Source organism: Chiloscyllium plagiosum, chromosome 11, assembly GCF_004010195.1.
Source record: "Chiloscyllium plagiosum isolate BGI_BamShark_2017 chromosome 11, ASM401019v2, whole genome shotgun sequence".
Lineage (NCBI taxonomy): Eukaryota > Metazoa > Chordata > Chondrichthyes > Orectolobiformes > Hemiscylliidae > Chiloscyllium > Chiloscyllium plagiosum.
In genome coordinates this window covers 73,408,518-73,432,809 of record NC_057720.1, presented here as the reverse complement: position 1 = coordinate 73,432,809, position 24,292 = coordinate 73,408,518, and positions in this window count along the sequence as shown.

The window sequence follows — 24,292 nt, the reverse complement described above, 5'->3', positions numbered from 1 at the left end:
ACAGCCCCTGCTGGGGCTCTGTAACAAAAAAACCTGCAAATTAACAGTTTACCAGAATCTTATTTAATGAAAAGGAAACTGACTAAATTAAAATAACATTGTTCATGGTTGGGGGTGGGGGTGGTAATTATGCACCCCAGGCCCTGTGGTGTCACATCCGTCTCTAAAGGTCTCTATTGTGTCAGTAAGCACTGTGTGCTCCCTCTCTGGGGACACCCGATCACAGACATAACTGCAAACGATGGGCAGACAGTCAGGAACAATGCCCCCTCCACCTCCCTTCTGCGCTCTGTCTTTCTGAGTTGATAATTGTACTAAAGCCATTAATGAAGTTGCGTTCACAACAGGACCCATTATACATTGTCAATTAAAACACCAACCTTGATGATGAAATGGCTTTCCATTATTTCATGTTTCTCGATGTTATGCCTTCTTTTATGTTATCATTTATTTGTTACAAGGAAATTCACTTGCTAATAAGGAATGATCTATGCACCAAAGGTCCCTGATTATAAATTCAATTTAAATTATCAATTAGAGATTACATCTGTTTCTGGGCAAAAAATTTGGGAAATAAATTCCATGGAGGAAATGCTGGCACTCAGCATTAGAATATGAAACCATCTTGATTTGCATTAAAATTTGTAATTCAAAATGGAAAGTCACACATCACCACTTCTTACTTATTTGCATGCAGCTGCATCTTGTCTTCATTACACAGTATAGAAGACAATTATCTGCCAGCAGTCAGTGGCTCATATTTATTTTCTGTAAACCTAACTTACAGGCTACATAACTTCACATGCCACTTTCATGTGAGTTGCATTTTAACAAAATGCTTTTTTCAGTGTAAATGAGCACTTATGAGCCATTCATTAGTGGAAATGAGAGCTGTTGCTTTCTAAAAACCTATTTTCTATTCATTCTTTTTTTTTAAAGAAAACTCATTATTTTTAATTACTGCCCAGAAAACTGTGATCAGATAATATAGCCAACATAGGTTCTCAAAGCTGGAAAAGTACTCCAATAATTTTAAAGGTTTCCTTCACAAGTTTGAAACAGTATCCTAATTTTACTGATTAAGGATCTGAAGATATTGGAAAGAGTGGGGATGCATCCTTGGTGCTAATGGCCACAAATAAGGTTTTCAAGGTAAAGCTAATTTGTTTACATGAATGATGGGCATTTGAACCCTTCTGGGAGTAACCAGGTGGATTGCCGACTTTGAGAGGTTATAAAATGAGTTAAATTATGTCAGTTCCCCCAACTCCCCAGCCTAAGGAAATAAACACACTACTCAACCTATGGAGGAGCTAAGCCATATTCAAACCAACATCTATTCCATAAGCTTCTCATTTATACATGTGAGAAGAGGTTATTTTTGAATCTGGCTATGATTTATTCAAATCTGTAACATCGGCAGACTTTATACACGACTGAACTGAGTGTAATGGAGTTGAGAGCATCTACTTGGTACCTCCAAGCGTTAAATCAAAGTAGTATAGCTTTTTGCTGGGCAGAGAATTGAAAAATGAAAGAATCACTGTAACAATTAAATAGAAACTCAAATTAATAAGTGCAGCAAATAGGATCTTTTATTAATTTCCTTTCGATAAATGAATGCATATATGTCATCAACATAAATAATAGCTATGTGAGTATATATACATTAGTGTGCATATATGTTTGTGTGTTTGCATGCAAGCTTGAGTATTTACATGTGGGCTTATAATTTATCTGGAAACCAATTATTGAAATTGCACTGCTGTTCTCTAGTCATACAACTCCACTGGTCAAAACATAAATTTGAAAGTTTAACCTGGTTGCCAGCATGGCAAATTATATACTTTATCTGTGTTATGTTTCAAACTGAAAATGTATCAACCAGGTTTATTTAACAGATGACAGAATTATTGATTTCTTGTGAAAGCAGGACTTAGTCAACAAGATGCAAATATGATTAACATAGTTTGAAATAGGTCAAGACTGATCGTGCAACCCAATAGCCTAATTCTGCTTTCTCCCCATAACCTTTGGTCCCATTTGCCCCAAGTGCTATACCTAGCCATCTCCTGAATATGTTCACTATTATGGCATCAACTACATCCTGTGGTAATGAATTCCACAGGCTCACCACTCTTTGGGTGAAGAAATGTCTCCTCATCTCTGTCCTAAATTGTCCATCCCGAAATTTCAAACTGTGACCCCTGGTTCTGAATGCATCCACCTCTGATAACATCCTCCCTGCATCTACCCTTTCTAGTCCTCATGATTCGGAGATGCCGGTGTTGGACTGGGGTGTACAAAGTTAAAAGTCACACAACACCAGGTTATAGTCCAACAGTTTTAATTGGAAGCACACTAGCTTTCGGAGCGACGCTCCTTCATCAGACAATCACCTGATGAAAGAGCGTCGCTCCGAAAGCTAGTGTGCTTCCAATTAAACCTGTTGGACTATAACCTGGTGTTGTGTGATTTTTAACTTTCTAGTCCTGTTAGTCTTTTATAAGTCTCTATGAGAACCCCTGCCTCATTCATCTGAAATCCAGCAAAAACAATCCTAACCTCGTCAATCTCTCCTTATCTGTCAGTCTCACCATCTCTGGACTCAGCCGAGTAAACCTTGGCTGTACTCCCTCGAGAGCAAGAGCATCCTTCCTCAGAAAAGGAGACTGAAACTGCACACAGTATTCTAGGTGTGACCTCACCAAGGCTCCGTCTAACTGCAATAAGACATCCCTGCTCCTGTACGCAAAACCTCTCGCAATGAAGGCCAACATAGCATTTACCTTCTTTACCGCCTGCTGCACCTGCATGCTCATCTTCAGCAAGTGGTGCACAAGGACACCCAGGTCCCACTGCACACTCTCCTCTCCCAACTTACAGCCATTCAAGTAGTAATCTGCCATCTTGTTTTTGCTTCCAAAGTGAATAACTTCACTCTTATACAAGTTATACTATATTTAACATGAATCCACAAAAATATATTACTGATGAGGTAGCTTCAGAACAATTTATGGATGTATATATGCCTGCATGTATGCCTACATAGAACATGACAGAATTTTGGATAATAATGAAAGCTCATATATCATTTATATATTTGATTACCGAAATATTCCACCCCCCCAAAAATGTGTTGAAGGAGACATTCTGGAATACGTTGAGCACTTCCTATAGTTTGCTAGCTATTGTAGTTGACAAGGGGATCCAGCATGAGATCAGCTTCTCCAACTTAACTTTCTACAATGTACAGCAGCAAAAATATCTCCACAAGTCAACAGAACTCATAGTGTACAGAGCAATTGTCACCATATTCCTGTAATGCAATAAATCTTAGGTTATGTATTGCTGATGTACATGAACACATGACATTTTTCATCAGCAACGTCCCTGCCACATCCTAAGGATTTACTGAGAGAATTGCTCAGCAATGAGCAATTGTTGCTTATTCAGGAGACATGCCTGCAAAATGGGCAGCACGGTGGCTTGGTGGCTAGCATTGCTGCCTCACAGCGCCAGCGACCCGGGTTCAATTCCAGGCTCAGGTGACTGTCTGTGTGGAGTTTGCACATTCTCCCCGTGTCTGTGTGGGTTTCCTCTGGGTGCTCCGGTTTCCTCCCACAATCCAAAGATGCGCAGGTCAGGTGAATTGGCCGTGCTAAATTGCCCTTAGTGTTAGGTGCATTAGTCCGGGGTAAATATAGGGTAGGGGAATAGGTCTGGGTGGGTTCCTCTTCAGAGGGTCGGTGTGGACTTGTTGGGCTGAAGGGCCTGTTTTCATACTGTAGGTAATCTAATCTAATCTTAAATCACCTTCATTGGATTAACCACAAAGACAGGATGGCTGAAAGCTGCCTTCAGGTCCGCTGTCCTAAACTCTCAGATGACCAATATCCCAGCGTATTTGAAGAACTACATTTGTCTCTAGTTTCCTGACTGGCTTGCTATTGTCATGGGACCTCTACCTCTGCTATAAGAGCTGCCAGTTAAGGTGACCATTAAAGCATATTACTTTAATATGGCATCTGAACTGGGAAACTCAATTTGAGTGAATTTTCAGAGCTGTAAGAGATCGAGCTGCTGCAATCAAAAGCAGCAAGGAAGAATTGAAAAAAGAGCATTTGCAACATTTCAGTGCTGAGTGAGTCTGTGAATTTTTCACTCCTTTCTGCTGCAGAAATGAAAGGAGGTGTGAGACATGACGTATTCTGCTCTCAGTGGCAAAACTATGAGATAGCAATTGAATTGAATAAAATAACTGACTAAATAAGAGTAATAACCCTGTTACTAATGTTGGGGGGAAAGAGTGCAATAAGCTACAATGCCAAACCAAAACATTATTAGTCAGTATGTGATGGGGTTGATTCATTTAGCTGGAGGCTGAGAATTCAAACAAGTGCGAAAGGAGTCATCAAAAATAGGCTTATCACGGGCATAAGAGATCCTGCCGTGAAATGAGATAGAGGGCTTGGTATCATGGTGCAATGATAACAACCTCCTTCTCAGTGTCAGCAAAACAAAACGGATTATTGACTTCACAAAGAAAGGAGGAAGGCATGCCCCCACCTACATCAATGGAGTGAAGGTTGAGGGGGTTAAGAGCATCAAGTTCCTAGGAGTGACGATAACCAACAAACTGTTCTGGACTTGCCACATAGATGTGACAGGCAAGAAGGCACAATAATGCCTGTTCTTCCTCAGGTGGCTTAGGAAGGACAGCATTTTCAAAAAGACCCTCACCAACTTTTACAGCAAGCCGTACTGTCAGGGTGCATAATGACTGGTAAGGCAACTGCTCTGCCCAGGACCATAAGAAACGATAGAAGGTGGTGTGCACAGCTCAGATCATCACAGAAGCCAACCTCCCATCCAAGGATTCCATTTACATGGTTTGTTGTTGCAGAAAGGCTGCCAACATTATCAAAAACCCCTCCCACCCTCTCCTCCAACCTCTTCTGACAGGCAGAAGCTCAAACACATGCATCAGCAGGTTCAAGAACAGCTTCTTCCCTGTTTTTATTAGACTGATGAATGGATGCTCTAACTTCAAATAATATTGATCTTGCTAATGTTGATCCTGCTTTACACACCTCCTATGCAGTAGTAACCTGTATGTCTCGCTCTGTCTGAGCACCCTATGGTCTGCATGTCCTTGTTTGCTATGATCTGTTTGCAAAACAACAGCTTTTCACAGTACTTAGGTACATGTGACAAATGTAATCAGACAAAATCAAATGAGAGCAGGGCTACTGTGAGAGGATAAGCTTCTCTCAAGAGAACTATTGAGTTGCAGGGGCTCTGAAGTTGTCAATAATCAGCTAGAGTGTATTAATGAGAGAGCAGTTGGGACTTTGCATTATACTTAGAGAGAGTTCAGGCTGAATGAGAATAACATACCATTGGAAAAATGTAAGAAATATTTCAAAAAGATCAAAAAATCATGGCCACACAGCAGGATGTGACTATTATGGCAGATATCACACAAAAGAAAAGAAAGCATGCCCAATTGGGCGACATGGTGGCTCAGTGGTTAGCATTACTGCCTCACAGTGCCAGAGACCCGGGTTCAATTCCCACCTTGGGCAACTGTGGAGTTTGCACATTCTCCCCATGTCTGCGTGCATTTCCTCCGGGTGCTCCGGTTTCCTCCCACAATCCAAACATGTGCAGGTTAGGTGAATTGGCCATGCTAAATTGCCCGTAGTGTTAGGTGGATTAGTCAGGGGTAAATATAGGGGGTAGGTTTCTCTTCGGAGGGTCGGTGTGGATTTGTTGGGCTAGAGGGTCTGTTTCCACACTGTAGGTAATCTAATACAATGATCTAACTTGAACACGTTGAATTACTTTGCATGAGAGTGCTCAAAATACCTTATAATGATAGCTGCCAGAGAAATGATTAAAACTAATCACTCTCCACCATACATCCATTGAACATCAAGAGGCAATGGTTAGTTTCTCTCTTGTAAGAGATGTTCATTGCCTAGCACTTGTGTGGCACAAATATTGCTTGTGACTTATCAGTCCAAGTCTGGATGTTGGCAAGGACTTGCTGGACATTGGGGCAGATAGTTTCAGTATCTGAGCAGTTGTGAATGGTGTCTAACATTGTTCATCAACAAACATCCTGAATTCTAGCATCATGATGAAGGGAAGGTTATTGATAAAGCAGCTGAAAGTGGTTGTGCCTAGGACAGTATCCTGATAAATTCTTGCAACAATGCCCTAGACCTGAAGTGACAAATCTTGAATAAGCATAGCCTCTTTCCATTCCAACCAGCAGGAAGCCCTCATCTCCAGCACCACTTCCAACCACCACGCCCCCCCCACCCCAACCGTCCCCGTTCCAAGCTACTCCAGTTTATCCACAGCTCTTTGATGCCATGTTCGGTTAATTGCTGCTTTAACGCCAAGGGTAATCTTCAGTCATTTCAGTATTGTGAAAAGTGCCAAAGACCCTCAGTTCATGAAAGAAGAATTCAGGCATTTAATAAATGATTGGGAAATTAAACACTACACATGGTTTTCATAGACGCACACAAACTGCATGTCATACGCATCCACTCCACACTATCCTTAGTGAAATGGAAGGGTTGAGGCAAATGATACAAATCACCAAAGGGATTAAAAAGAAATAAAGCAGATTAATACAACCCTGTATAATGCAACACTTGAGTGTAGAAACATGCAAACTGAGGGCATGGAATACAGTCCAGGCCATAACATCCAAATCTTTCAACTGTGACAAATGACTAAAGCCAGAATGTAAAATTAAAGTGAAATGATAAAGAGCCAAATTTTACTTCTATAAAACTGCCTGAAGCAAAAATAGAAATTGCTGGAAAAACTCATAAGGTCTGGCTGCATATGTCAAAAGAAAGCAGAGTTAACGTTTCAGGTCCAATGACTCTTCTTCAGAACTAAACTCCAGTTTAGATGCTGCCAGACCTGCTGAGTTTTTTTTCACAATTTCTGTTTATGTTTCTGATTTCCAGCATCCGCAGTTCTTTGATTTTTAAGTCATTGTCTGAGTGGAACATTGAACAGCCAGCCAGAGTGTAAAAGGTTCTGAACAAGAGTAAGCCCACACAACAACTTGGGACCTGTATGGAGCATATATCTCTTCAGTCATATTCAATGAACATGATATATAACTGCAACCCCAGGCATTTACATCCAAATGAAGAAGCAGAGCGTTCACTGCCGGCAGCTGCTCAGCAAGATGTGATTTCACCATCTGTACAGAGTATAGAAAAACCATCAGTCCTAGATGTCCACCTGTCTGGCTCAGTGGTTAGCATGCTGCCTCATAGTGCCAGGGACCCGGGTTCAATTCCAATCTTGGGCAACTGTCTGTATGGAGTTTGCACATTTTCCCCATGTCTGCGTGTGTTTCCTCCCGGTGCTCCGGTTTCCTCCCACAATCCAAACATGTGCAGGTTAGGTGAATTGGCCATGCTAAATTGTCCGTAGTGTTAGGTGGATTAGTCAGGGGTTAATATAGGGGGTAGGTTTCTCTTCGGAGGGTCGGTGTGGATTTGTTGGGCCAGAGGGTCTGTTTCCACACTGTAGGTAATCTAATACAATGATCTAACTTGAACACGTTGAATTACTTTGCATGAGAGTGCTCAAAATACCTTATAATGATAGCTGCCAGAGAAATGATTAAAACTAATCACTCTCCACCATACATCCATTGAACATCAAGAGGCAATGGTTAGTTTCTCTCTTGTAAGAGATATTCATTGCCTGGCACTTGTGTGGCACAAATATTGCTTGTGACTTATCAGTCCAAGTCTGGATGTTGGCAAGGACTTGCTGGATATTGGGGCAGATAGTTTCAGTATCTGAGCAGTTGTGAATGGTGCCTAACATTGTTCATCAACAAACATCCTGAATTCTAGCATCATGATGAAGGGAAGGTTATTGATAAAGTGGTTGTGCCTAGGACAGTATCCTGATAAATTCTTGCAACAATGCCATCCACGCTCTCAAAACCAATCACAACATTGTCATCAAACCAGCAGATAAAGGAGGAGCCATTGTCATTCAGAATAGAACAGATTACTGCAAGGAAGTGTACCGACAACTGAACAACCAGGAACACTACAGGCAACTACCAGCTGGTCCGACCAAAGAACTCACCTGAGAATTAAACACAGAACTTTGGATCCAGTCCTTCAGAGCTCCCTACACACCCTCACCCACGTACTTCTTGTGTAGGCAACTTCTACTGCTTCCAAAGGTACACAAAGCCAACACACCAGGACGTCCCATCGTGTCGGGCAATGGGACCCTATGTAGAATCTTTCCGGCTATGTGGAAGGATCTTGAAACGTATTGTAAAGGGGATCCCCAGCTTCTGTCACAACACTACGGATTTCTTACTGAAACTCAGCACCATGGACCAGTCGAACCGGGAACATTCCTTGTCACAATGGATATTTCCGCAGTCTACACCAACATCCCCCACAATGATATCATCGCGGCAACAGCCTCAGTACTCAACACCAACAACTGCCAATCTCCAAACACCATCCTACAACTCATCCGCTTTATCTTTGATCACAACGTCTTCACCTTTGACAACCGGTTCTTCATCCAGACACACGGAAGAGCCATGGGGACCAAATTTGCACCCCAATATGCCAACATTTTTATGCACAGGTTCGAACAAGACTTCTTCTCTATGCAGGATCTCCAACCAACATTGTGCACCAGGTACATTGATGACATTTTCTTCCTCTGGACCCATGGCGAGGAGTCACTGATAAAACTACACAGTGACATCAACAAGTTTCATCTCACCATCAAACTCACCATGGACTACTGTCGACTATCTGTCTCATTCTTGGACACATGCGTCTCCATCAAGGATGGACACCTCAGCACCACACGCTATCACAAACCCACAGACAACCTCACAATGCTACACTTCTCCAGCTTGCACCCAAAACATATTAAAACAGCCATCCACTATGGACAAGCCCTACGCATACACCGGATCTGCTCAGATGAGAAGGACATGACGGACTGGCAACTCATCGACCGCCAGTTACGACGTGCCACAGCAAGGAACTGTAATGACCTCCTCAGGAGACAGACACGTGCTGCAACCGACAGGGTACCCATGTTCTTCGTGACCTGCAACACATTATCAATGAGGATGAGCACCTCACCAAGACCTTCCCCACACCTCCACTACTTGCCTTTAAACAACCGCCAAACCTCAAACAGATCGTTGTTCGTAGCAAGCTGCCCGGCTCTCAGGACAACTCCATACAACCCTGTCACGGTAGACGCTGCAAGACGTGTCAGAGTGTGGACATAGATACCACCATTACACGTGGGGACACCTCCCACCTTGTACATGGCAGGTACTCATGTGAGCTGAAAATGTGTTGCTGGAAAAGCGCAGCTGGTCAGGCAGCATCCAAGGAGCAGGAGAATCAACATTTCGGGCATGAGCCCTTCTTCAGGATTCTCCTGCTCCTTGGATGCTGACAGACCTGCTGCACTTTTCCAGCAACACATTTTCAGCTCTGATCTCCAGCATCTGCAGTCCTCACTTTCTCCTCGAAGGTACTCATGTGAGTCAGCCAACGTTGTCTATCTTATACGTTGCAGGCAAGGATGCCCGGAGGCATGGTACATTGGGGAAACTAAGCAAAAGCTACGACAACGGATGAATGGGCACCGCACAACAATCAACAGACAGGAGGGTTCCCTCCCAGTTGGGGAACACTGCAGTGGTCCAGGACATTCAGCCTCAGACCTTCAGGTGACCATCCTCCAAGGTGGACTTCGGGACAGGGAGCAGAGAAAAGTGGCCGAGCAGAGGCTGATAGCTAAGTTTGGTACCCATAGGGAGGGCCTCAACCGGGACCTTGGGTTCATGTCACATTACAGGTGACCACCATTGCACTATACACACACACACAGGCACTCCTATACACACATATACACAGACACACATACACACAGATGCGCACACAGACACTCACACACACCCTTACAGACACACACACTCCCACACTCAACATGCACCCCCTCACAGACTTAAGACACTCTGCACTCACTACACACACACATACACTTTCTCACACTCACAATCCCCAACCCAGACAGACACACACACACAGACAGACAAAACCCACATGCACACATATATTTTGTGGGGCGAATTTGTACTTTCAGGGTTACATTGTACTTTGTTCAAAAACTGCATGCATTCATGTAGAACTCTGAGCTCAAAAACCGCATGAATTTATGTAAAACTCCGTTATCTCACTTTTTAGATCAGAATCAATCTAAACATCATGGCATAGACAGAGAACACAGGGGGCCAACACCTTCAACATATTGTCTAGCTATCACCATTGTTTACAGCTAACCTGAGAATGCAATTTTTTATATAAAAAGATTTTGTGATTTACACATGAAAGAAGTGAAACTATCACTGTATTCTATCAGATGAAAGGCTTAACAGACAATCAATTTTTCAATGTATAATTTCAGTTACATCATACTGTAAATTTTTGCTATAAATTCTGTGTTAGGATTGAGCCCTCCACTATCACCTGATGAAGGAGTGTCGCTCCGAAAGCTAGTGTACTTCCAATTAAACCTGTTAGACTATAACCTGGTGTTGTGTGAGTTTTAACACAAATACAGAGGTTGCCTTGTGTGTAACAGAAGTGAATCAACAGCAACAGTTACCACAAGAATAACATTCACTATGGGATTGACACTCCCTGTAGAAGAAACATCACCCGGAGAACAAGCAGACAATGCACATGCATAACATTTAGAGGTATGTGCAAATTTACCAGATGCACAGCAGACAATAATGCACATGCATAACATTTAGAGGTATGTGCAAATTTATTGAAAGTATTTGCAGTACACATCCAATGGCTATAAGTGGGACTGATTAGAATTAACATATGGTTTTGTCAATGAATGATAAATTTCTTTGCCAACCATGGATAACAAATATCTTATAATTTACAGCAGGAAATGGTGGCACATGCACATTTTTCTTTAGAAAAGGGAAGATGTTAGGATTATTATATTTCTGCTTAGTGTACTAGCTAGCTTGCTGTAGTCATGTGGTCTCTACATCTGCTGTAAGAACTTTCACTTTAGCTTAAAGCAATCATTACAACACATTACTTGAAATGCAGGGAGTGATAAAGAAAGAACGTCAAGGATAAGTTGAAACTCTCCTTGAAGTAGGGAAGCATTGAAATTATTGACTTGGTGGAGAGTGATATCAATGGTCAGAATGGTGGAGTTAAGGTCAATGATTTATATGTATATTTTAATATAATTAATTTTAGAGTTTAGGTCATGCACTAATGACATGTGCATTTGGTCTGTGTCTATAAGGGTGTTTAATGATTTAACTTGTAATTCTGAAGTACTGGTGATTATTTTGAAAAAAAAAACACTTTGAGAGAGATAGTTCTTTGAGACTAATGGGAATTTGTTTACATTGGGAGAGTTTTAGCAAGTGAAGTAAGAAAATAGTTGTGCACTAGATTTCAGGTGGATGATTCTCATTTTATTTGTCTTAGCTTAGAAGAAACAACCATAGCTAGGAAAAGCCTTTCATTTGCAGTATGGCAGTTTTGTGGAAGTCTTGGCTGAAGCTTGATGTGTGGAACAATTGTCCCAAACAAGAAAGATCATTGAGAACTGTTAAAAGAAAGATTACCTTGATGGAAGGATTTTAATTTTAAAATTTCAGATTAAAATGTTTCATTGAAACCCTGAAAGATTTATTTGAAGATGAAGAAGTCTTAGCTCAGATGAATGAAGACTCAAGGAAGAGAATAAATTCGACAAGATAAATGTGATAAAGAAAGGAATTCTGTCTGATATGAGTGCTGTAAAGGAGTGCTATTTTGAATAATAGGGTTATCTATTAACCATATGTTTCAAAATCTTTGAACAGGAGTTCTATATAAATAGTTCTGTTTATTCTACTTTATCTTCATTTCTTTCGTGTGATAAGCTTCTGTTTTACTATTGAAACCAAATCGGCAACATTGCATGTTTGTATTTCAATGAAAAATGGCATTGTTCAAACCAAAAACAATAAATTATGACCAGTCATGCCATCAGTTGATATCATAACAATGTTGACTATTCATCGACCTATCTTCATCACATTCAGAGTGACAACATCTTAATGATGAGGAAGGGAAGGAAGAAGAATTGGAATCAAATCCTGCCTCGTGAGACATCCTGTTGCATGTGTCAAAGACCTGTCTGTCACATGAAAACCCGTTGCTGAAGCCAACATCTCTGTGTAGATGGTATTTGCAGATCGAGGGAGAGCTGATGATGTACAGTTAAATGTCAGTAAGTCAACATCATGTGAAGTTGGAATAATACAGTTGTACAGCATGGAAACGGACCCATTAGTTCAACTTGTCCATGCCATCTAGATATCCTAAATTAATCTAGTTCCATTTGCCAGCATTTCACCCCGTTTCCCTCTAAACCCTTCCTATTCATATACCCATTCAGATGCCTCTTAAATGTTGTAATTGTACCAGCCTCCACCACTTCCTCTGGCAGCACATTCTATACATGTACCACCCTCTGCATGAAAAAGTTGCCACTTAGCTCCTTTTTAAATCTTCCACCGTCTGCTTTTGGGCTCCCAACCCTGGGGTAAAGACCATGTTTATTTACCCTATCCATGCCCTTCATGATTTTATGAATCTCTGTAAGGGACCCCTCAGTCTTCGACACTCCATGGAAAATAGCCCAAACCTCTCCCTCAAGCTCAAACCCTCCAACCCTGGCAACATCCTTGTAAATCTTTTCTGAACCCTTTCAAGTTTCACAACATCCTTCCTATAGCAGAGAGATCAGAATTGCATGCAATATTCCAAAACTGCCCTAACCACTGTCCTGTACAGCTGCAAAGTGACCTCCCATCTCCTATACTCAATGCACTGACCTATAAAACAAAATCTTCATGATACATAACGTGGCCCGAAGGTTGCAGCCTCATGACCTCATAGTGACAGCAGAAAAAGTGAATGAGGGATTGTGCCATCATAGGACTAACTCTTGAATTTTTTTTAAGCTAAGTGCAAGTTGCATTGAGTTTTCTGAAAGGATCCTCGTCACAAGTCTGCAAGTCAGACTCCTATAAGATTTCACCTGTGGTCTTTTTAAAATGCTTTAAAATGCAAGTCTTCCTGTGTATCGGACAGGTTACAAGTGTAAAACAAAAGGCAAAAATACTTGGAGCAATCCCAATGAGACTCTGATACTGTCCATTTCCCAATTGCTTTTTCTGATGACAGGAGCCAGATCATCACTTGGATAGGTTACATATTGCATAAAACAGGGTCTTCTTGTGAAATACTCTGAATCATTCTGCTTTATTCTTTTAAACTTGAATCTTTCCAAGCTTTTCCTCTCTAGGTATCTAGTATTCACCCCAAGCAATTGCAAGTGGCTTAACAGGTCTGCTGATCTGATATTGTCCATTTCTAAGTTTGGCTAATCTAGAGTTACCTGTGCAAAACTTTAGCTTATCACAGGCATTGCACTGTGATATTCCAGCTGACTACTTTGACACAAATAGAATTATATTTCATCCAACTTGGACATTTTGTGATTTCACTGTATCTAAAAACAATACCATTGGTCAAAGCAAAGAGGTAGTCAGGGCGAATTTATGTTATGGTTGCTCTTCCCCTATTTAGCACAATACAGTATGGTATCAATGAGTTATTCTTTTTATCATTCCTGTCCATTACTGAGTTAAATTGAAAAGTTTTCTCCAAACCTTTGTTTTTGGATTCCAATTTTTGAAATAAAGCCTCGGCAAAATCCTTTAAAGAAATCAAGGAAAAGGCTAAATAACAAACAATTCAAAATGCAGGGGAAGTGGACTTTGCAACTGCATCCTTGCTCCAACACACCCTGGGAATTAAGGAAAACAAGACAGGAGAATAATCAGATTCGAAATGACAGCTTCCATCAGTTCATGTGAATTACAACTTCCTGTAGTAACTTGGTGAACTGGGCCCTGTAGTTTTTCCTTTTCACAGATGAAGTGTTCTTTGGAGCAGACAACTTTAGATTAGATTACTTACAGTGTGGAAACAGGCCCTTCGGCCCAACAAGTCCACACCGACCCCCCCGAAGAGCAACCCACCCAGACCCATTACCCTACATTTACCCCTTACCTAACACTACGGGCAATTTAGCATGGCCAATTCACCTGGCCTGCACATTTTTGGACTGTGGGAGGAAACCGGAGCACCCGGAGGAAACCCACGCAGACACGGGGAGCATGTGCAAACTCCACACAGACAGTTGCCTGAGGCGGGAATTGAACCTGGGTCTCTGGCACTGTGAGGTAGCAGTGCTCACCACTGTGCCACCATGCTACCCAACTTAGAAGCAGTGAACTGTTGTTTGATGGAAAAATGGACCCTGAAAATTCTCCAGGAGTCAAGCTGCTTGTGCAGAGGAGAGACCAGCACCAAAACGGTGAAATATCTCAAATCAACCACCTTCTTCACTGGGGCTCTGGATATCCCTAGGACCTGTGTGAGTGCAGCTACAAATTCCTGGATGGTGGGATGTGGGAATGTGTAAACCACACTCAGGGTAGATTCATCCCTCTCCAAGGGATGGCATTCTGGCTCAGTGGTTAGTACTACTGCCTCATAATACCAGGGATCCAAGTTCAATTCCAGCCTCGGGCAACTGTTTGTGTGGAATTTGGGCATTTTCACCATGTCTATATGGGCTCCCTCAGGGCGCTCTGTGTTCCTCCCATAGTTCAAAATTGTGCAGGCTAGGTAAATTGGCCACATGGGGATATGCAGTCTAGGTGGGTTAGCACTGCTTCCTCACAGCAGGTTTATTACTGCATGTTTATAGGGTAGTGGGGTGGGATGCTCTTTGGAGGGTCATTGTGGACTTGATGGACTGAATGGCCTGACTCCACATTCAGGAATTCTATGATATGATATGATTCAGAGATGGAAGCTTCAAATCAGGCTGCAAACTGAGCCTGGAATCCTGTTCTCCCACTGCAGGTCAAATAGCAACAGACGTAGAATTCCACAATTGTATGTCGAAGCAATTTCAGTCATGTGACAATGAAGCAGACAGCTTTGTGCCAGCTTTAAGTGGGATGTTCACATTCTGCAAGGGACTCAGAAGCCACAATGTTACCTGTTTTCTAACAGAAACAGACTTTAAACCTGAAAATACAGATGAGGTGTTAGCTCTCTTTTGAGATTTCCCTTCAGGCTCACTCGCCATGAAAACATTTATTAGCTTGTTCATCTTGTACTCAATAAATTTATTTGATAATTTAGATCTAAACAGTGTTTGATTTTGTGATACTCCATCAATCACTGAAGATGGGAATAGAATCCTTGGGATGCTTTTGTTAATTTCATAATCAAAACAGTTATTTGAGAGCTTTCCCTCTTAACTATCCTGAACGCTTTATTGTGTAATACCTAGCTATCAATGTGAGGGATGATATTTTTAAAACCACAGTCAGTTGGGACTCAACTGCATGAGAAATACAAAATACAGAAACCATAGCACTGTGAGTAACAACATTAAAGGTAAGTTATATTGCAACTTGTGGACATTCAAGATCTTTACAGACCTTTGTTTGCACTCTCATTGAAATGCAATAGTGAAAAATTTCAATGTTAAATTTAAATGTGACAGCAACTTCATTCAGAGGCTAGTTTACAAAACCACTGTCTCACCAGATAGTTTGGGCTGCACTTGCTGTCTTCAGTTCAGGAAGTGTGAATCAAGCCATTTCCCAATGTCATATTCCTGACTTTGGAAAATACATCCATTCAGCCAGAATTGTGATCTCTGATCATCCTGTATAAATTGGAATCATGGCGGTCACTAAGTTAATACAGACTTGAAGTGGGAACCGAAGCTGGGCAGGTATTGAAGCCAGGAAATTTGACTCCTCACCTCTATCCACCTGGAGGTCATCTCAGTGTTCCACAAGATTGTTCAGGGCTTATCCATATACCCTCATGCTCTCTTCTTACCTCACATGCTAATTCAGCCTGTCTCATATTTCCTATGCTCCCTCCATGATCTTTCATACACAGAATGCCCTCCCATATCTCCCATGCTCTTTCGTTCCTCATATCTCATGCCCCTACCCCTCTAGGACACATACCGTCTCCAAACCCACTTGTCCACCATCAACTATGTACCAAAGTCACAATGGCGAGGAGTTTTACAAATGCACAGGCAACCAAAAAAAAGTCTCAAAACGCCTATTAATAATATGCCCACATGAAACCTGAAAACCTCATCATACACACAGCTATTGAAATACTCCTTAAAATAAAATACTTCCTATCTCAACTGCTCACTAATCTGTCAAAATAAACATGCATTCACAACCATCGTGAAAAAGTCAATTCCTATGCTGAGAAAACTAGCATCTAAACAAAGTACAGAGACCGCTCGCAACTGTGTAACAAACCTTGCTGAGCTGAATTGAATCATAGTGCTTGGAACTCAGCCATCTATTCATAAGGAGATTATCATATGCAGCTGAATAAACAGACTCCACAAACGCCAATAGACTGTTAAATTTGCCTAACCAGATTTGCTGCCATCTGTTCCATGTATTTAAAAGGCTTGGTGGAGTTTCAATCAGAGGAGTCTGGCAACTAAAAATTAAATTGTTAATATCCATAACCACAGTCTGCAGATTGCCCATTTAAAAGAGATTTTCAATACCATTAAATGCAGAAACGCATTCTACCCATTGGAACTACTCTGATCCATTCTGCGGTATCCAAGCCCATGCAGAAGAAGAGGATGAACATCATCAACAATGATGCAAGCTGTGAAGTGATGTGTAAGCCATGGTTGAACAGCTAGAGGTTTATGAAGCTAGTGAATGGCTGTGTGGCTGGTTGCGTTGATAGGTGTGTGTGAATAACATGGAGTAGCTGGATGTTCTGCATGAATCATAGGTACAAAGGTCTGGTAATGTGAGACTGGTAGGGATGTGTTGCATTGGTTGCAATGAGAATCTGATACATCTGTAGATGTGAGAGTTATTCATTGACTTTGACTATCCGAATATGGTCATTGATTTTCTTATTGGACTGTTTCTAGCTCCTCTGTTCTAAATGCCAAGAACTGAACTGCCTGCTCACATGTTTGCTATGTTTTCTGAGAGATGCTGTTAAAGACTGTCTCCCCTAGTGGAACTGGGACCGCTTCCACCTTGCCCATATCCATCAAAGACATTCAGTACTGGACCCATGATCCAAACCCATATCAATGCCCTGCTGTTCTATTTTCTTGTTTAAAATTGCAGCAATAGTATTCAGCAGTAACTCTTTGTCGCTCAGTGCAGTTTCCCTTTACAAAGGATATTAACTTTACGAGCAGAAGGCTGGCTACAGTACCTGAGCTGAACAAATGCTACTGGGCACAAATACTGAAATGTCACACCATTCAATACATTCCAGTGATACAACAGACAGTGAAACACAGCGTTTGCATAGCTAGCAGGAGAATGGCACAGCTCGGACAGCAACATTTAGATTTTTGAATTTAATCACACATCTGCCACTTGTCTGAAGTTGCTGTCACATTTGCGCATAAACAGCAGCAAATGTCATTAGCCTCACTGTTAGCTTGACAGCGTAATCTGCAGCACTCTTTTCCAAATGTTGGTGTGTGGAAAATTCACCTAAACTAACTGGCAAAGTATTTCCATGGTATGTGAGATTTGCAAAGATAAACCGGCCCGTGAAACAACTGCAGACAGAACTGTTGGGTCTTTCTATTCTGTGTACTGTAATTGCAAAATAAAAGAAAAAAAAAGCTTGCTTTTGCTAGATGAGTCTTGCATGAATGCTGCCAGATGGAGACTCTTGTACTCAATAGATTGTGCTCATTTGTGAACATGCAGAGAAATTTCTAATGCATAAGTAAAAAGGAAATCTGTATCAGGTATGAACTAGACAGATGGAATAGTCATGGATGTTTCTTCAGATGACAGGATGGTTGTCACCAGTGGAATATCTCCCAGTCAGATTTATATTTATTGGCTCCCTCATTACTGTGCACATTCTGTGATGTTGTCATGGCACTCTTTAGTTGATTTATGCATTACATGCACTATCAGATAGCCCTTGTTTCGAGTCACCTTCTTCTAAGTCCAAATACTCAGCTTGCATTTAAGGAGAAGTTTATGGTAGTGAGAAATGCTTGTCCTCATTCTGTTTTTTATTATAAAATGGCTTTTCTCTCCTGATTTCGTGAATCTGTTATGATTGGTACATTTAATGTGCTGCAATATCACAATACAAAGCATTACCATTATTAACAGCAAGCATTCTGTTTACATAACATAGTAGTATCTCTTTATATCTAATGCTTGGATAAATGATCTTATAATCATCTAATGTACACAAAATAAAGCACATAAATATTCAAAGTATTTGGGTGTTTGCTTCTAATTCTAATATGGTCCCATTTTTGGAGCTTTTCCTGTTATTTTTCTTCCATAGATACATTTGCCTCTGACTTTTCTGATCTCCTTTTCCTATCTGTTTAGTTTTCACTTCAGGTTTTACCAAATGTTCATGTTTTACTGAGATTGCATTACAGAGAGCTGCAATCAGAGCATGGCAGGGTGTCACCAAGGTTACAATCAGAGGGCTCGAGTCTGCAATTAGAGGGTATGGATATTTGGGAGATCTGTGTTTTATTCAGGTTTTCAAATCAATATAAACATTAATATAGCTGTCTGAGCTAAAAGCTGGATGATTTTAATGATCTCTTGTTTAGCCCAGATAACTGGTATGTACATTCAGGTAAGATTTAGAACAGACTTAGCTTTTTGATTGAAGCCATTAAGAATTCACTGTGAGGCTGCATGTTTTCCCTGAATGAAGCTGAAATCCATACTGGCTGACATTCTGCAAGTCAACATTACAGAAGGAGCCATGAACAGACATTAAACCTTTAGTTTGTCTCTGCAGAGTATCTAGCATTTGTTTCAGGCTCAGACCCTTTTCTTTTGCTTCTACTAATATGGTCATTTATTCCTCTGGCTCATAACGTAATATTGGAGGCATGGGGACCTGTTTATTGCTGAGAAAATGGGCAAGGTGCCTTTGAATCTAGACAAGTTACACAGTAAAATGTCACAAAATTATGCACTGTATATGCCCAAATTTCCAATCTTCATTTGTGACAACCAAAGACTTCCTGTCGTTATGTCATCACGAAATTAACACTTTTATTGCAAGTATCTAGCTTCTGAGATGGTTTTAAGCAAGTGCATTATTATTCTGTACCAGAATTTTAAAACAACACTTTGATTTGCCCTTATGCAGTACAATAACACTTTGCATTGTACCTTAAAGACAGGCACATCCACAGTGCTATGTATAAGGCTTGATGCAGTTGAATGGCTTGCAATACTATTCCAAAGGGTAATTAATGAGCAACTACATTGCTGTGGATCTGCAGATATCCCATAATTCCCATGATGGCTGAAGTGAGGCACGTACCCACAAAAGTCATGTTCTACACACTGAGCCGATGGGCAATTGTTGGACCAATCAAAATCGAGGAATCCCATGAGATCAGAATAAAATGGGTGCAGAATTCTTGGAGAGTTGCAGGGTGGGAGGAGGTAAGAGGTAGAGAAGAAAGTGAGGTCTGCAGATGCTGGAGATCAGAGTTGAAAATGTGTTGCTGGAAAAGCGCAGCAGGTCAGGCAGCATCCAGGGAACAGGAGAATCGACGTTTCGGGCATAAGCCCTTCCTGAAGAAGGGCTTATGCCCGAAACGTCAATTCTCCTGTTCCCTGGATGCTGCCTGACCTGCTGCGCTTTTCCAGCAACACATTTTCAGCTAAGAGGTAGAGAGGAAGGTGAGGCCATAAAGGGGTTTGAAAACATGAATAGTGCTTTTTAATTCAGTACAAACCCATTGTGCAGGAAACATTGATTTTTCATGTCACTGCAATTCATGGTTTTGACTCCTTATATGTGAACAGTCTGATGTTAAGAAGAAACAAACATACATTTATTCTGTTAACTTTCGGCATATTAACTATAAACATTGAGGTGCATGGTTCCGGTCGTAAGTCTCTTACAGGCTCTGAGGAGTAACAGTTCATCTACAAAAATGCAGATAAGGATTACACAGATGTTTTACAATAATGGAAGAGGTTGTTGAGCCATTTCTGCCTGTGCCAGGGTTGGCTCCATTCTTTGATCAGTTTTCTTGAGTCTCATTTTCCATTTCCTTCCCTAAAAACATTAATGTCTTTGCTTTTCGAATATTATCACCCTGAGACCAAAATATGTAGGAGAAGTGATGGCCATTTAGCCCACTGAGTCTGCTCTGCCATTCGAAGAGATTATCGCTAATCCGAGATTGCTCTGAGAGAAGACATTCCTCCTCATTTCTGCTCTAACTGGGTGACCTGTTACTCTGAGTTGGCACCCTCTGGTTCTTGACTCTACTCCAAGGGAAAACAACTTCTCCGCAACTACTCTGTCGAGTATCTTTCAATCAAATCACCTCTTATTTTTTAAACTCCAATGAATACAGGCCCAACCTATTCAACAACCTCCTCGTAAGGCAGTCTCTCCATACAAGGGATTAACTTAGTGAACTTTTTCCTTGCTGCATCAAATGACACAATATTTTTCCTTAGATAAAGGGACCAAAGCTATCCACAGTATTCCACGTGTGTTCCAACTAGAGCCTTGTGTACTTTTAGCAAGACTTCCCATTTATTCAGCTCCTCTGTTCTTCCTGTCAAAGTGCATAACCTCACATTTTTTGCCATTATATTCCATTTGCCATGTCTTTTGCCCACAGTGACATGGTGGCTAAGTGGTTAGCACTGCTGCCTCAAAGGGACCCAGGTTTGATTCCAACCTCGTGCGACTGTCTGTGTGGAGTTTGCACGTTCTCCCCGTGTCTGCGTGGGTTTCCTCTGGGTGCTCCGGTTTCCTCCCACAATCCAAAGATGTGCGGGTTAGGTGAATTAGCCATGTTTAATTGCCCATAGTGTTCAGCTATGGTAAGTTGGGTGCATTGGTCAGGTGTAAATATAGGATAATAGGGTAGGGAATGGGTCTGCCTGAGTTACTCTTCAGAGGGTTGGTGTGGACTTGTTGGGCTGAAGGGCCTGTTTCCACACTGTCGGGATTCTATGATTCCCTCAACCTGTTTTTATTCCACTGCAGACTCTTTGTGTCATCCTTACCGTTTGCCTTGCCACCTACTTCTGTATCATCTGTATGCTTGGTTATACATATTCCTGTTCCCTGTGCAAGCCATAAATACATATTGCAAATAATTGTGACCCTAGCACTGATCCCTGAAGTACTCCACAGTTAATGAGGGGAAGCTCCCCTCTTTAAAAGCCCCTCTTGGTGCGTCAACAAACACTTTTACTTTGTTTTGACACACAGCAATATCACACATCAATTAAAAAAAATTGTTAAAGTCCAAACTAAAGGAGTTGATTACAAGATTTTCTTGTGTCAGGGGAAGAAGAATTTTATTACCAAGTAACTAATGGAATAAAATGTGGCATCAAACATATGTACAAACAACGGCAATAATTTTGTTTTATTGCAAAAGAGTGCCTGCTATAAACAGGGAGAATAAAGATTACTCAGTTTAAAAGTCCATAGAGTCCTCAAAGTGTTAGGCCATGGTTGTTTAATTGCTGATTAGCATCCTCAGCAGTGGTGAAGCCCATAGCTATCCTTGAATTCTTGGTTAATGATTGTTTCTCCTGTTTGCTTTTTCAGTAGGCACTGTTTTAAGATAACGAGAGAGATATGTGCAGAGAGAAAGAGTAATGAAGACTTTCCAGGTAATTTGCTGTAGAGTCCATCATCCCTTCTGTCTGCTGGTCTACTAAGGCCTTGCTTTAAATATAGTTTGCTGTGCATATACCCTGAATCTGAAGCTATTGTCTTTTGAAGTTAGCTGACTGGCCAGTGAGCCTTTCATCTTTGAATATGTGAAATAATCATACATGTGTGAATCAAAACAGGAGATATGAATTTCTTGTTGCTGACTCAGTTACTTAGTTTCGATGTCTTTATTATTTTCAGATTCTGGAATCGGCAGCTGTGCAGGAACAAACCCTCTGCACTCTGCAAGGCTAAGTGCTACTGTTTTCTCTCCACGACCACACACTCACTTTAACTCTGCCGCTACCACCAAGACCTCCCACCAATGCTCATGTTCAATCACTCTCACTCACACCATTTCATCAGACAATGAACCCTGCATTCTTTTGTGCTGCCTACTTCCTCAGCCTGCACCAAAACAAAAATCTGCACCAGCCACTTTCACCTCACTCAATTCTTCCCTTTGTTTCATTCCAAGAGACAACAGTCCACAATAGGGTAGAGAAAGCTAAGACAGGTGGTGGGGTGCCTGATATCTTTCTCCTCACCCCCCCGAAGAGGAGGGAATCCTTACCTTTGTGGAAAAGCACCACGACCAGTCATGTGATGATGCCAAAACCTCCATATCCCAGCAAACCAAATAAGAGTCATTGTCAATGCTGCATCTCCCATCATTTCGCTGTGAGTATATTCTTAACATTCTCAAACTTGCAGCGATTTTGTAATTCACTCCCTTGCCTGTCTGCTGGCAGCATGAGTGCCAACCACATGCTCTCTGCCCTACAGAGATCTGCCCCTCCAGACTGATCCAGCTCTGAGGGAGAAGTACCAGATCCCGCCCGGTTAGCTGCAGCAAGGCCACCTCCTGCGCCCTCGACACCGCACTGGGGCTGTAGATAAATAGGATACGGGAGAACATACTGGTGAGCATGTCACTGCTGTGTCTCTGCAGCAGGCTGACGAAGAGGTGCTGGCACTCAGAGGCCTGTCAGAGTCCCAGGAATCTGCCCAGTGGCCAAGGCTGGAGAGGAGCCCTGTAGTCTTGCCCAAGCTGCCTGGAAACTCTGCATTATCAGGCTGCTCTACTTCTGTAGTAGAGCTCGATGCTGGTCACAGGCTTCCAGATGCCTTTGTTCCTCAGCCATTCCTATGGATGCTCTCAATGCAGTGGCCACAGAGACAACAATGATTCAACCTACTGGGGATAGTTCCAATGAACTTATGTGGGCAATGTCAGAAACAAGACAGCTCCTCAGTAATGGGATCATTCAGCACACACAAACAACACTTGAACAGCATCCTCAAAACATTGAGGTGTGGAGGCCTCCAATAAGGAGGGTAATAGGATGCCTCTGCATGGACTTTGCTCATCATTGACCTTATTCAGATGAATGTTGCTCGCAAGCTCTGGCACTTGTGGTGCTTATACGTGTGGTAGAAATAATGAGAACATCTCCCCTATACCTCCAATCTCTACATTACTGAAGAAAGGCAAAATTACATGGAGGATAATGGTGAAGACATAATACAACATGTGAATTGAGCAACTCCATAAGACTATAATGTATAGAAGCAGAATTAGACCATTTGGTTCATCAGTCTGCTCGGCCATTTTATTGTTGGAGACAAAAAAACTGCAGATGCTGGAAGAACACAGCAAACCAGGCACCATCAGGAGGTAGCCTTTCTTCAGGGCTGGGAGTGGGGGATGGTAGTTGGTGAAGTAGGGATAGGTGAACCCAGGTAGAGGATATTACCTGGTTGGTCGATGGGAAGAGTGAATGCAGTTGGTAGCTGGAAGAAAGAATCAATCAGAGGAATGGAAGGGAGGGGAAGGGAGTAGGGAGATTATTTGAAGTTTTTTTAGATTACTTATAGTGTGGAAACAGGCCCTTCCGCTCAACAGGTCCACACCGACCCGCCACCCACCCAGACCCATTCTCCTACATTTACCCCTTCACCTAACACTATGGGCAATTTAGCATGGCCAATTCACCTGACCTGCACATTTTTGGACTGTGGGAGGAAATCGGAGCACCCGGAGGAAATCCGCACAGACACAGGGAGAATGTGCAAATTCCACATAGTCAGTCACCTGAGGCGGGAATTGAACCTGGGTCTCTGACGCTGTGAGGTAGCAGTGCTAACCACTGTGCCACCGTGCTGCCCATAAGTTGGAGATGTCAATGTTGAGTCCTCCAAGATGTAAGCTGCTCAGGCAGAAAATGAGGTGTTGTTTCTCCAACCTGCAGTCTGATTCACTGTGGCAATAGAGGAGGCCACGGATGGTCATGTCGGAAAAGGAATGGGAAGGGGAATTAAAATGGGTGGTGACT